This window comes from Anguilla anguilla, chromosome 13, assembly GCF_013347855.1.
Source record: "Anguilla anguilla isolate fAngAng1 chromosome 13, fAngAng1.pri, whole genome shotgun sequence".
NCBI lineage: Eukaryota > Metazoa > Chordata > Actinopteri > Anguilliformes > Anguillidae > Anguilla > Anguilla anguilla.
The window spans coordinates 35,007,804-35,020,053 of NC_049213.1; the positions used below are offsets into that span (position 1 = coordinate 35,007,804).

Here is a 12,250-nt window from a genome sequence, read left to right on the forward strand (position 1 = left end):
GCGTGCTCCCATCCCAAACGGCCCGAGGGCCGGAAGGCCGTCGCCAGCGCTGTCCAGGCTAAACGGTCAGGCGGGACAGAAGGTCACCATAACCACCGCGCACATCAGGGCTGAATCACGGCCGAATCTGGCAACCCGGAGGCTGTAATGGAATCTTCAGCGCAACGCAACGGTAGCGCCGGATAGACTTAGCGGTACGCGTGTTCGGTGCTCCTCGGCGTCCCCGCACACTTTACCTCAGTTACACCGGCGCTATAAATGCAAGGCCTATAAATAGAGCCCCAAAACAGGTGCATTTAAATTACAGGCAGAGTGCCGTCGGAAAAGGGGGTTCTGCGCATATAAATAAAGAATGTAAGATAATCCTAATTAAATCTGCTTTTCTCAAACAGGCAGGCACTCCTGACACGCAGTGGTGTGAGAATCGACAACAAAAGGAGGATCAAAGTGGCAAAGAGGGGTGTGTGTGTGTGTGAGTGTGTGTGTGCAACTGTGTGTGTGTGGGTGTGTGAGAGAGTGTGCAACTGTGTGTGGGTATGCGTGTGTGCGTATGTGAGTGTGTGTGTATGTGTGTGACTGTGTGTGTATCTGTGTGTGTGTTTCGGTGTCATTGAGAGCTGATTTATTTATTTGTGTACACCGGCCCCCTGCTCCAGAGAGAGGCTGCGAGTGGGAGAGTGCTGCTGTCGGCACGGCGACGGAGCGGGTGGCCCCGTGTGCGCGACCACCCCTCCCCCCAGCATGGCAGCGGCCCGCGTCTGAAACATGGCCGCCATCACCGCTAATCTCCTTCTGAGAACGCGCCCGATTGGCCCAGGCGACCTCCGCGCGCGATGAAGGACGTCCAATCAAATCAGATCAAATCAAATCTATTTTATTGCTATAGGGCTTTTAACAGAGAACTGTCACAAAGATGCTTTGCACAGGAACAGAAGGAAAAACTTGCCAAAGGCCAGGCCTGAACCCCCCCAAAAAGCAAGCGAGTGATGTAAAAGGGAGGTGATGTCTACGTGTTTGGGGAATGTTCTCTGATGACCCGCTGGCTTACCAATGGCGGCTTTTGGGTATTTGGGGGTTAGTGTCTAAAGCAGGAAAGTGCACCTTAAGCAGCTTGCGCAGCCATGCTACGCCTCCAGAGGTTGCACATAACGCATATTGCCCGATTATTCTTTAAAAAATTACCTTTAATCTTATTTTTGGGTAGAACTACTTCCTGTGGTGCGTGCAACCTGAGACTAACGCAATCAAGGAAGGAGGTATCAGCACAATATAAAGACTCATTACGTTTAAGGTTTGTAATTGTTCATAAACAATATTAATGTCTCTGTTCATACGCACAGCCTCTGGAAACATTGCTGCACAAGCTGCTTTGGAGTTGCTTGGAGTTACTTTTTTGTTTTAATCTCCCAAATATCAGCCAGTAGGTCATATGAAACTTCTGTAAATATCTGTATCCGTAAAGATATCCTTCATCACACACAAAACCTGTCTGGGCCAACTGAAAGCATGCACTAAACTTAAATAATATCAAAAAAGGGAACTATCCCTTTAAGGAAACAGGCAGGACAGGGAACCCAGGTCCAGCTTACCTGGAGCTCAAAAGAAAGAACTGGACCCTGCTGGAGCCAGTAAGATCATGCGGCGCCTTGTGATGACATCACATGCAGGCGCCAGTCGCATTTGTAGTCCCTGATTAACAATGTCTCATCACGCACAATGCCCAAGGCTAGTCGACTGAACTCCATTGTCGGCAGCTGTGCCTTTGTCTGGCAGCGCAGGCACAGTGCAGACAGTCAGACGGGGCTTCTGAATGAGCCAGCTTCTCAAGCACCCCGCGTTTGGCAGGGAATAACGCCCCACACGCGCGCGTGCAGCCACCGATCGCCGCCGCTCAATTAGATGGATTAAATCACAGATCTTTAATTAGGCTCAATGGAGGCCCTGCTGGATTCCTGCTGAGCTGCTGGTAGAAGAGAAAGAAACAAAAGGCATTCTGGGAATCAATGGTCATCCCCGGCAACGGCTCAGCATGCCCAGTGAGACATCGGGGGTTGGGAGGGACAACCCCTCACACCCCCCCCCCACCCTCCCCCAAGGCCAGAGCTGCTGGAATAAAACTCTAGGGGCACCAGAAGCGGGCTAATCATCAAAGGACAGTTAGTAAGAAAAGGCTGACCAACAGATGCCAGTGCAGCATGTACATCTGGGTAGTTTTTTCACCAGCAGGTTGTAGGCTCGAATCTCAAGCTTTTTTATATATTTTTTTTTACACCCTTGAGCTGGAGGGACACAAACGAGCTGAATCTCACCAGTAAGTAAATACCCTTCTGTTTAGAAACAGAAATGGCTGCACACGAGGTGCTCGCTGTCGGCCTGAGTAAGAGAACGCTTTAAAAAGACGGCTGTCGGGCACCGCGCCGCGGCTCTTAACGAGCGAAGCAAAGGTTCCTCCGCACCGCGGGTCTGCCTCTCACAGCGCCAGCCCCCCCCCGTCTGCCCGCCCGCTCCAGCGTGGGGGGGGCGGGGTGGGGGGGCGCCAGGAGGACTCACTCAGGCTGACTGTGGGCGCCCGTGGAGAGGCTCAACTCAACATTACCTAAATTCCCTCCTCTGGTGGGAGGTTCTGATGTGGCAAACATTTGTACAAAAAGGAACAGGAGAACGGAGGCAGAATAAAGCGTGCGGATCTCCAGAGGAGAGGGAGAGAGAGAGAGAGAGAGAGAGGGAGAGAGAGAGAGAGAGAGAGAGAGAGAGAGAGAGGGAGAGAGAGAGAGAGAGCGCTGAAAGGGGATGTGAGTCACGGGAGAGCGCTGGGGAACGCTGTGATCTCATCACACGAAGGAGCGCGCTCCGAGACTGACTGGCTGACAGCGTGGGCGCAACTGCTACTTTGCTGTTAACTTAGTGGAGTCTCACGATGATGATGTCACACAGAGGCCATCCTGTGAGTCTGATAAAGATGATGTCACAGGTGGCCATCCTTTGATTCTGATAAAGACGATGTCACAGATGGCCATCATGTAAATCTGATAAAGATGATGTCATAGATGGCCAAAGTTTGAGTCTGATAAATATGATGTCACAGAGAGCCATCCTGTGAATCTGATAAAAATGATGTCACAGATGGCCATTGTTTGAGTTTGATAAAAATGATGTCACAGTTGACCTCTGTGGCATAGAGGTACTGGAACCACAGCTCAGGCTGCATGTGCCAACTTCCATTACTGGAACATCGTCTAATTTTTCACATTACTCACATTACTTTTCAAATAATCATCATCTCTATTATTTATAACCTGCTGCGATTGTTCTAAAATCCACCAAATGCTCTCCGAATCACAGAATTACCAAACATTACGAGCTGCAGCAGTGTCCACATGCGGTGACCCTCACTGCTGCTTCAAAGTCAGTCACTAGTGAAGCCTCTGATGCCCCAGCGCGGCACGCTCGAGCGGAGCGCGGTGATACAGCGTTAGGCTCCTTAGGCCTCAGGTCTGCTCCAAACACACACACACGCCTCACAGGGTCTGCTCCAAACAGAGGTTCGCCTCACAGATGCGATGCCGTGTGATCAATCATCATTCTGAAAAAAAAAAAGCTTGTTTGGCACACGCTAACAGGAAATAAAAAGACAAGCATCTGCACGCAGATATGCGTGTGAGGACAGATCGTTTCGAGGTCGTTTCGCTCTCCTTCTGTGCTTCTCTACTCGTTCAACAGCTCTGCTGTGACGTTTACGTTTAACGAGACCGAGTCAGCGCCAGTCTGGACAGGCGTGCAGACGGACACGCGTGTGCTGAAGGACAGGCGTGTAGACGAACACGCGTGTGCTGAAGGACACGCGTGTGAGGACGGACACGGACAGCGGGGCGTTCCCGCTACGCGGAGAGAGAGAGAGAGAGAGCCGCTGGAACCTCGCCGGCCGCGCGGTGGGGCGAGCCTCTCCGCAGATTTACTTCCTCTTCAGAGGAGAGGAAAGAAGGAGCGGCTTTAATGGCCGGGTCCGCGGCGGGTTTTATGTGAGCGTGATTTACCTCCCCGGCTCGCTCTCAAACAGTGGGCGGCCCGCACACTATTTCAGGAGCGCCTCTCTCTCTCTCTCTCTCTCTCTCTCTCTCTCTCCTCTCCTCTCTCTTCTTCTCCCTTCTCTGACAAAGAGGCAAATAATAATCATGAGCACAATGTTCTTCTAATTATGGCACAATGAGTTAGAGGGACGCACAGCGTGCGCTCGGGTGTGTGTGTGCTAGACTTGTGTGTGTGCTCTGCCAAATTTTGTGTTAAATCAGCTCCCGTAGAATACATCCAATCCCTTCAGGAGTCCCATAAACTGCCGGGGCGTTTGTAATACTGAAAGCATTGCTCTGTGTGAGTGTACGTGTACGTGTTTGTATGTGTGTGTGTGTGTGGTGTGTTTGTGTGAATCTGTGTGTAACAGCATATGTGAATGTCTGTCTGTTAACGCATGGATTTTGTTTGTGTGTGTTCATACGTGTGTGTGTCTCTTTCATTGAGTATTTATGTGTGTGTGTGTCTCTCTCTCTCATTGTGTGCATATGTGTGTGTGTGTGTCTCTCATTGTGTGCATATGTGTGTGTGTGTCTCATTGTGTGCATATGTGCGTGTGTGTGTCTCTCATTGTGTGCATATGTGTGTGTGTGTCTCATTGTGTGCATATGTGTGTGTGTGTGTCTCTCATTGTGTGCATATGTGTGTGTGTGCGTTTCTCTCATTGTGTGCACACGTGTGTGTGTATGCCCGATGCAGAGATAGCGTAGCAGAAGGGAATGTCTTGTTGAATGCTCAGCGTTTGCTCTGGAAGGAGGTATCTCTGCACATCGAGGGGAACACCCTGTCTCTGCACATCGAGGGGAACACCCTGTTTCTGCACATCGAGGGGAACACCCTGTCTCTGCACATCGAGGGGAACACCCTGTCTCTGCACATCGAGGGGAACACCCTGTTTCTGCACATCACTGTGGTTCAGTGCAGGTTGCCAGCAGAAGCTAGGAGCCACCTCTCTCTCTCTCTCTCTCTCTCTCCCTCTCTCCTTCACTTTCTCTCTCTCTCCGTGATGAGGGAAGGCCTGGAGAGCCAGCCTCATGGCGGGAGTTCTCGGCCAATCACACGCTGTCGCGGGAAAGGCGCGAGAGAAAAAAAAGCTGTTTGTACGGGTTCAGGAATGAATTACTTTCCACGAAAACGCTCCTCGGTCAACCAGCACGACCGCGTCGAGATCCCCCCCCCCCCCCCCCACATCCCCCCCATCCCCCCCACTCCCCCCACCTGTCTGTCAACAGCTCAATCTCCAGCTCCTCTTTTGAGTCTGGGGGAGGCCCGGCGCGGGGAGGAACAGCGAGCTCCGTTTCCGTCCGCCCAGCGCGGCGGGGTGGGGGGGGGTATGGGGGGGGGGCACGGCGGTCTGCAGAACAGCCTAATTTAACTCAGAGTCTCACAAAAACGCAGAAAATACCGCCACTGAGCCGGGGAGAGCGTTAAAAACAAAAAAAAACTACACAAGCGCCCCACGCTGCACACAGAGACGACAGAAACAGGCACGCGGGGGGGACGGAGGGTCCCGCTGCGGCAGGGGAAACGCTCTGGTCAAACTCTTTAACTAAATCAGGCACGGGAATAAACTTCTGCGCCCCCAACAGTGTTCCTTTTAAAAAAAGCATGAAGACTTACAGGAATTTACAAGAAACCACCGGCATAGTGCTTTTTGTGGAACGAATGGGAAAAAAAAGAAAAAGAAAAAGATCTGAGCACTTCTCCCCCGTCATGGCGAGTATGTGCGTCTGCGACCCGGATGACTTTTAAATACGGTAATAGCAGGCAGGAAACAGAGCCGCCGCGCTCAGCGGGGGGGGGAAGCGACGCCGCTCTGTGATTTATCCGCAGCTGCAGCGTCGTTCATCACCGGCACGGCGACGTTCATCACCGGCACGGCGCCGCTCGGCGCTCATCACCGGCACGGCGACGCTCGGCGCTCATCTCGGTTTAAATGACCGTCATCCGCGGGCAGAAACAATCAACTCACAACATTCACGCTCGGCACAAACTTAGCTGTTATCTTCTCGAAAACTTTGACAGCTCACACGCGGTCACGCTGCGGCGACGCCCTTTTACGCAGCGTTTTAATGACGTGCAGATCTGGGATTGAGATACATTTCTTTAATCCTGTTAATGTCTTTGATGGCAAATGCTAATGTGGATGAAATCCCATATTTCAGACTTTTACATTACATTACATTACAGGCATTTGGCAGACGCTCTTATCCAGAGCGACGTACAACAAAGTGTATAACCATAACCAGGAACAAGTATGACGAAACCCCTAGAGAGAAGTACCGGTCCAAGTACAGGGAACAACCGCATAGTTCAACCTGGACCCTGGTGGTTAAACTGATTAACACTAACAACGAGAACGGCAACAACGCAATCTATGGAAAAATAAAAATAAATAAAAATACAAATAGTCGTTAAGACTGGCGCATCAACTAAGTCACCTATTAAACAGCTGCCTAGTTACAACCCTAAGTTTAGTCATTTACAGGGGGGGAAGGGATGGGGAGAGGTGCAGCCTGAAGAGGTGGGTCTTCAGTCGTCGTTTGAAATGGGTCACAGTCTCAGCTGTTCTGACCTCCACAGGGAGGTCATTCCACCATCGTGGGGCCAGAACAGAGAGGAGACGTGTTCTGGAAGTGCAGGTGCGAAGAGGGGGAGGTGCTAGGCGTCCTGAGGTAGCAGAACGGAGGGATCTGGCTGGCATGTAGGGTTTGAATATCTTTTGAAGGTATGCTGGGGCTGATCCCTTGACTGCCTGGTATGCTAGAACCAATGTTTTGAATTTGATGCGAGCTATAACAGGCAGCCAGTGGAGGGTAGTGAGCAGGGGAGTTACGTGGGAGTGTCTGGGGAGGTTGAAGACCAGACGAGCCGCAGCATTCTGAATGAGCTGCAGGGGTCTGGTGGCAGATGCCGGTAGTCCAGCCAGAAGAGAGTTGCAGTAGTCCAGGCGGGATAGAACCATTGCTTGGACCAGGAGCTGGGTTGAGTAGGTGGTGAGAAAGGGGCGGATTCTGCGGATGTTGTATAGGAAAAATCTGCATGCCCGGGTTACTGCTGCAATGTTGTTGGAGAGGGACAGCCTGTTGTCCATCATCACTCCGAGATTCTTGGCGCAGGGTGATGATGTCACTACGGTGTCCCCTAAGGAAATGGAAAAGTCGAGGAGGGGAGAGGATAGAGCAGGAATAAAGATTAGCTCCGTCTTTCCCGGGTTGAGCTTCAGGTGGTGATTGTCCATCCAGCTCTGTATGTCCCTCAGGCAAGCGGAGATGCGGGCGGGGACCTGTGTGTCCGATGGGGAGAAGGAGAGAAAGAGTTGCGTGTCGTCGGCATAGGAATGATAGGACAAGCCATGGGCAGATATTACAGGGCCAAGGGATCTGGTGTACATGGAGAAGAGAAGGGGACCAAGGACTGAGCCCTGGGGAACTCCGGTGGTGAGGGGACGGGGTGGTGATACCTTACCCGCCCAGGCAACCTGAATCAATAAACCACAGAAACCTGCGTTTCCATCAACTTTAGCGCATTATTAAACTTTTATGTAAACACCCCTTTTCTCGCCGAAGTGCTTAAAATTGTGACATGGCGAAGTTGTAACAACTCGAGAAATAAACATCATCCAGACCACCTCCGGTAGATTTAGAACACAAGCCCGTGTCGTGCATTGGTGATGATATCTTGAACTTGAACAAAACGGGAAAACAGGAGGAGGACGCAAAGTCAAGCCCGGCTAAAGTTGAGCCCGAACGACGATCGCAAATTCGTTCGATACAGGCTGGTTTGCGCGATTTCTAAAAGCGTGAAAATGTCGCCGTGCGCGTACCACACGAGAGGCTCCTCTGCGCGATTCTCAGATCGATCGGGAAGCTAGCTGTGTGTGGGGAAAAGTAGCAGCCGTTTCACAGGGTGTTTTTTTTCTCTCTCTCTCTTCTTCCTGAGCTAATAATGAAAAGCTTCAGCCGGTGGGTTTTATGTCATCGACTGGAGAAGGAGCGTCAGGAGGCTCAAGGCTCACAGGACGGGGCTCGGAAAGCTCGCTCTCCCGCTCGCTCTCTCGCTCGCCCGCTCGCTCTCCCGCTCTCCCGCTCGCTCGCCCGCTCGCTCTCCCGCTCGCTCTCCCGCTCTCCCGCTCGCTCTCCCGCTCGCTCTCCCGCTCTCCCGCTCGCTCTCCCGCTCTCCTGCTCGCTCTCCCGCTCACTCTCCCGCTCGCCCGCCCGCTCGCTCTCCCGCTCGCCCGCTCTCTCGGGCGTGTAAGCGCTCGATTCGTATCACGGAAACCCGTCGCGTTTGAATTCCTGACCGGAGTTTCTCCTTTAAGAGGAACGCCGCTTCGCCCTGCTCCGCTCACCGAGCAATTTCCCATCAAGTGCCTCTCAACTGATACGACTGTCATTTCCAGGAGGCCCCCCCCCCCCACCCCTCCCCTCCCCTCTCCCCCTCCCCCTCCCCTCTCCCCCTCTCCTCCCCCCTCCCCCTCCCTCCCCCCTCCCCTCTCCCCCTCCCCTTTCCCCCCCCCCTCCCCCTCCCCTCCCCCCCTCTCCCCCTCTCTCCCTCTCCCCCTCTCCCCCTCTCTCCCTCTCCCCCTCTCCTCCCTCCATCACGGAAGATGGGGTGTTTGGAATCTCCCGGTCGCAGACAGACAGTAGGGCAGGGGCATATTCTGATTATTTCTTGCGGGGTTGATTACAGCAAGGCGGCCATTTTACGGGTCCCGTGGGTGACGGGGGGAAGAGCTCGCCGCCGGTAAATAATTGAAGCTCCTCGCGTCTGACGTCACTGCCAAACTGCTGCACTTCTCAGTGGGGTTAAGATGGAGGCCGCATTAGGCTTTCCACCGAGCTCTTCCTCCATCCCACCCCCACCCCCCCCCTTCCCCGCCACCCCCCCCCCCTTCCCCGCCACCCCCCCCCCAACCCCCCATTGTCTTTTAAAAGCTCAATCATCTTTAAAGGCAAAGGCCAGGATTACTTATTGGCAAGGGGATCGATTGCATACAGAAGTCATCTTCATCAGTGTGTACTTTAGCTTCCAAAGAAGAGCGCGATATGGAAAAACATACTGGATGCCAACCCTAATTTAGCTCTGGCATTTAAACAAATGATTTTGGGGAGGGGGGGGTATGGCTGTCTATAATGGGCTTGCCTTACTGAAAGAGGGGAAAGCAGGCATTTGTTAGCCAATGGTTAGAACACGGGAGCTATTCAGATGTACTGGTCACACGTCGCAACATCCTGAATATAGAGAACATTCCAGAACATCAAAAGGAGATGATCACCTTTAATAAATCACGATCTCTTTGTAAGGGCTGGTATGACGAATGCCCTGACAGAGCATCATGAGTTATTAGTGATTATTATACAGTATCAGGAGCCATTTTATCTTTAAATTTCAGTGAATCTGTGAATTGAATATTAGGTCAAAGTAACCTCTTTATAACCCCTAATTATTTCCACATACACACATCAATACTTTCTCGCAGATTACATATTACTTTTTGCTGTGTTCAGGTGGAACGGTTTAAAACGAACGGTTGAATGAATAAGTCTTGCTCTCCGTGGTTCTCTCAGCATAGTAGATGCCCCCTTGCACGGTCGTTAATTAAACCTTGGTTAAACCCTGAATTGACAGTCATTTCTGTAACTTCATTAAAAAAGTTATGAATATTAATTTTCCAATTTGAAATGGTGCTCACCTCACTTTTCCTATCTCCTTCTCAAACACACACACACACACACACAAAAAAAGCTTGAATAATTTATCTATTAACTTTATACATTTGCATGCATTAATTCAGTGATGCAAAATTTATAACGGGCTAGTTTTTTTTTGTCTTTTGCTCCCCTATTCTTCATAATAAAGCTTTTTAAGGAAGCTTATTTATGGCCCGAGTTGAGGCACTGGAAGGAAGATTATGATGTATCAGGGCGATAACACATTATGATATATTGCACGGATCCCTGATGGATTTTCTCCAAGACGTTCGTCTGAAGATTGGCTGAACACAGAAAGGTAATTTCCTTTCCGTTTGCCAATTCGCTTCGCTCATCCTGGCACGGGGTGCCCCCCCCCCCTCACCCCCACCCCCACGACAGCTGACGGGCCGGCTCAGACACAGGGGCAAACAATGGCACCGTCGCCATGACGCCCGCCCTCGCCAAGTGCGCCCAGGTAAACACTCTGAGGGCCCCTCTGCATTAATGTCCGAATTAAGAATTCTGATTCAGAGTTCCCGCTCGGCAGTGGGGGGTAGCACTGTCGCCTCGCGGCAAGAAGGTCCAGGGTTCGAATCTTGAGGCCTTTTCCGTGTGGAGTTTGCATGCTCTCTTCCTGTGTCTGCGCGGGTTTCCTCCGGGTACCCCGGTTTCCTCCCACAGTCCACAGACATGCGTGTTAGGCTAATTGGAGACTCCAAATTGCCCGTAGGTATGCGTGCGGGAGTAAATGGTGTGTGGGTCTCATGATGGATTGCCGACCTGCCCAGGGTGTATTCCTGCCTTTAGCCCAATGCATGCTGGGATAGACTAACTGGGATGGCTATTAGCTGTCTCAAACACTCGTTCTGGAGAACCTCAACGTCCGAGTGAGGCGAGAGCCGTCGTTTCTCGGCGCGCTATTCCTCTCGGCGTTGCATCATGGGAAACCACGGGCTCTGAGCTGGTCTTCCCGGGCCGGGCCGGGCCGAGCTGACGGCTGACGGCGGAGGGGATGAAGGCTCCGCTGGAGGAGGCGGGCAGCAGGCCCGGGCCGGTCTCAGATCCTCGATCCGCAGAGAGAGAGAGAGAGAGGACACGTACGGCCCCCCGCTGGCATGACACCTCGTCAACAAGGCAAATCCTCTCATCTGCTCGGAGGTAATGGGCGAGCAGGGAAAGCTGCCTTCCGCCTCTACCCAGGGACGGGGCGAGGAGGGGGGCGAGGGGGGGGCACGTCTCCAGGAGACAGGAGTGCGGGTGGTGTGGTGGGGGGGGGGGGCATACATCACTCTGTGTACTCCCTGCCCTCCGATTCCCTGCAGGAGGAGCAGAGGGAAGAGGAGAGCGGGGCAGGAGGCGTATTTCATGACTCACACAGCTCTCTGGAACCCAGACAGGAAGGACGGTATTCTCCTTCTCTATACATAACATGCCGCTCTCACCACCTGTTCTGGACACTGCCAGGACCCTGACTGGTTTTTAGCAAGGAGGAGGCAGACCGTCCTCGTCCCCCCCCCCCCCTTAGCCTGCAAACTCCGGCATGACTCTGAAACAGGCCAGAGCTGAGAAGTGCTGACCAACAAATGGGCTCCCAAAAAACTGGTGGGAGCCTCTGTACGAGGAGACCGCAGGTCTCTATACAAGCATTTCCCTCCTGAAGGTAGGTTCCTCTGTGAACAGGTTTTACTATGTGCAGGTCTCTTTCTCTCTGTAAGCTAGCCTGCGAAAGTCATGGTCTCTCTCCGTGTCCTTGTCTCCAAATTTGAGGCATCCATGGTGCAAGGTTATAGCCCAAGGTCACGGGACACTTCTATGTGACCGGAGCGTCTAACCTTAACCCCAGCAAAGCTGTGGACTCCGCCACTGAGCTCTGGGCGAATGACTGTTCCCAAACTGAGTGGGAGCTACTGGGGCCCGGCTCCTGGACCAAATCCATGAAAACAAGAGTCTGAAGCCAGTTCAACTGGCGAGATCTCAGAGCTGAGAGCACAACACGAGAAAGCTGGCTCTACAGCCCAGCCCACGACAACACAGAGACAGGAAGCAAAAGAGCCACACGGGGACCAGAGGGGCGGGCACAGAACCTTGGGTGGCCTCATAAGGAAGAGAGTCGCCAAGCAGAAGTGCTTCATGGGAAACGTAGTCCACGACTAGGAGATGCGCCATACGTTTCATGGGAGGGGGGGATTTGTTTTTTACGGGCGCTGTGCCAGCTGACCCGCGGCCTCCGTCTGTCGGCGTGTTTTTGGGCGCGGCGGAGCCAGTCTGGCCGCTGACCTCCACCGCCTGTCAGCCGGCCAGCAGCGGGCGCGACGGAGCAGGAGCGCTAATTTAATTAGCGCCTTTTCCCACAATGCCGAGCGGGCGCTCCCTCTCCAACCCGCCCCGCCCGCCCCGCCCGCCCGCCTCACGCTGCCCCGGGCGCTGACTCTTTCCTCCTTCACCACCTGCCGAAAGCAAGGCGCCCTCACTGTTTACCAGTTTTT

At 52.9% G+C, this 12,250-nt stretch overlaps 1 protein-coding gene across 1 annotated transcript in view; it reads right to left on the bottom strand.

Moving 5' to 3' along the window:
* Positions 1-12,250, bottom strand: part of LOC118211421 (calmodulin-binding transcription activator 1-like) — a 154,496-nt gene that overhangs the window by 53,584 nt on the left and 88,662 nt on the right. The gene's annotated exons all lie outside the window — the stretch shown is intronic.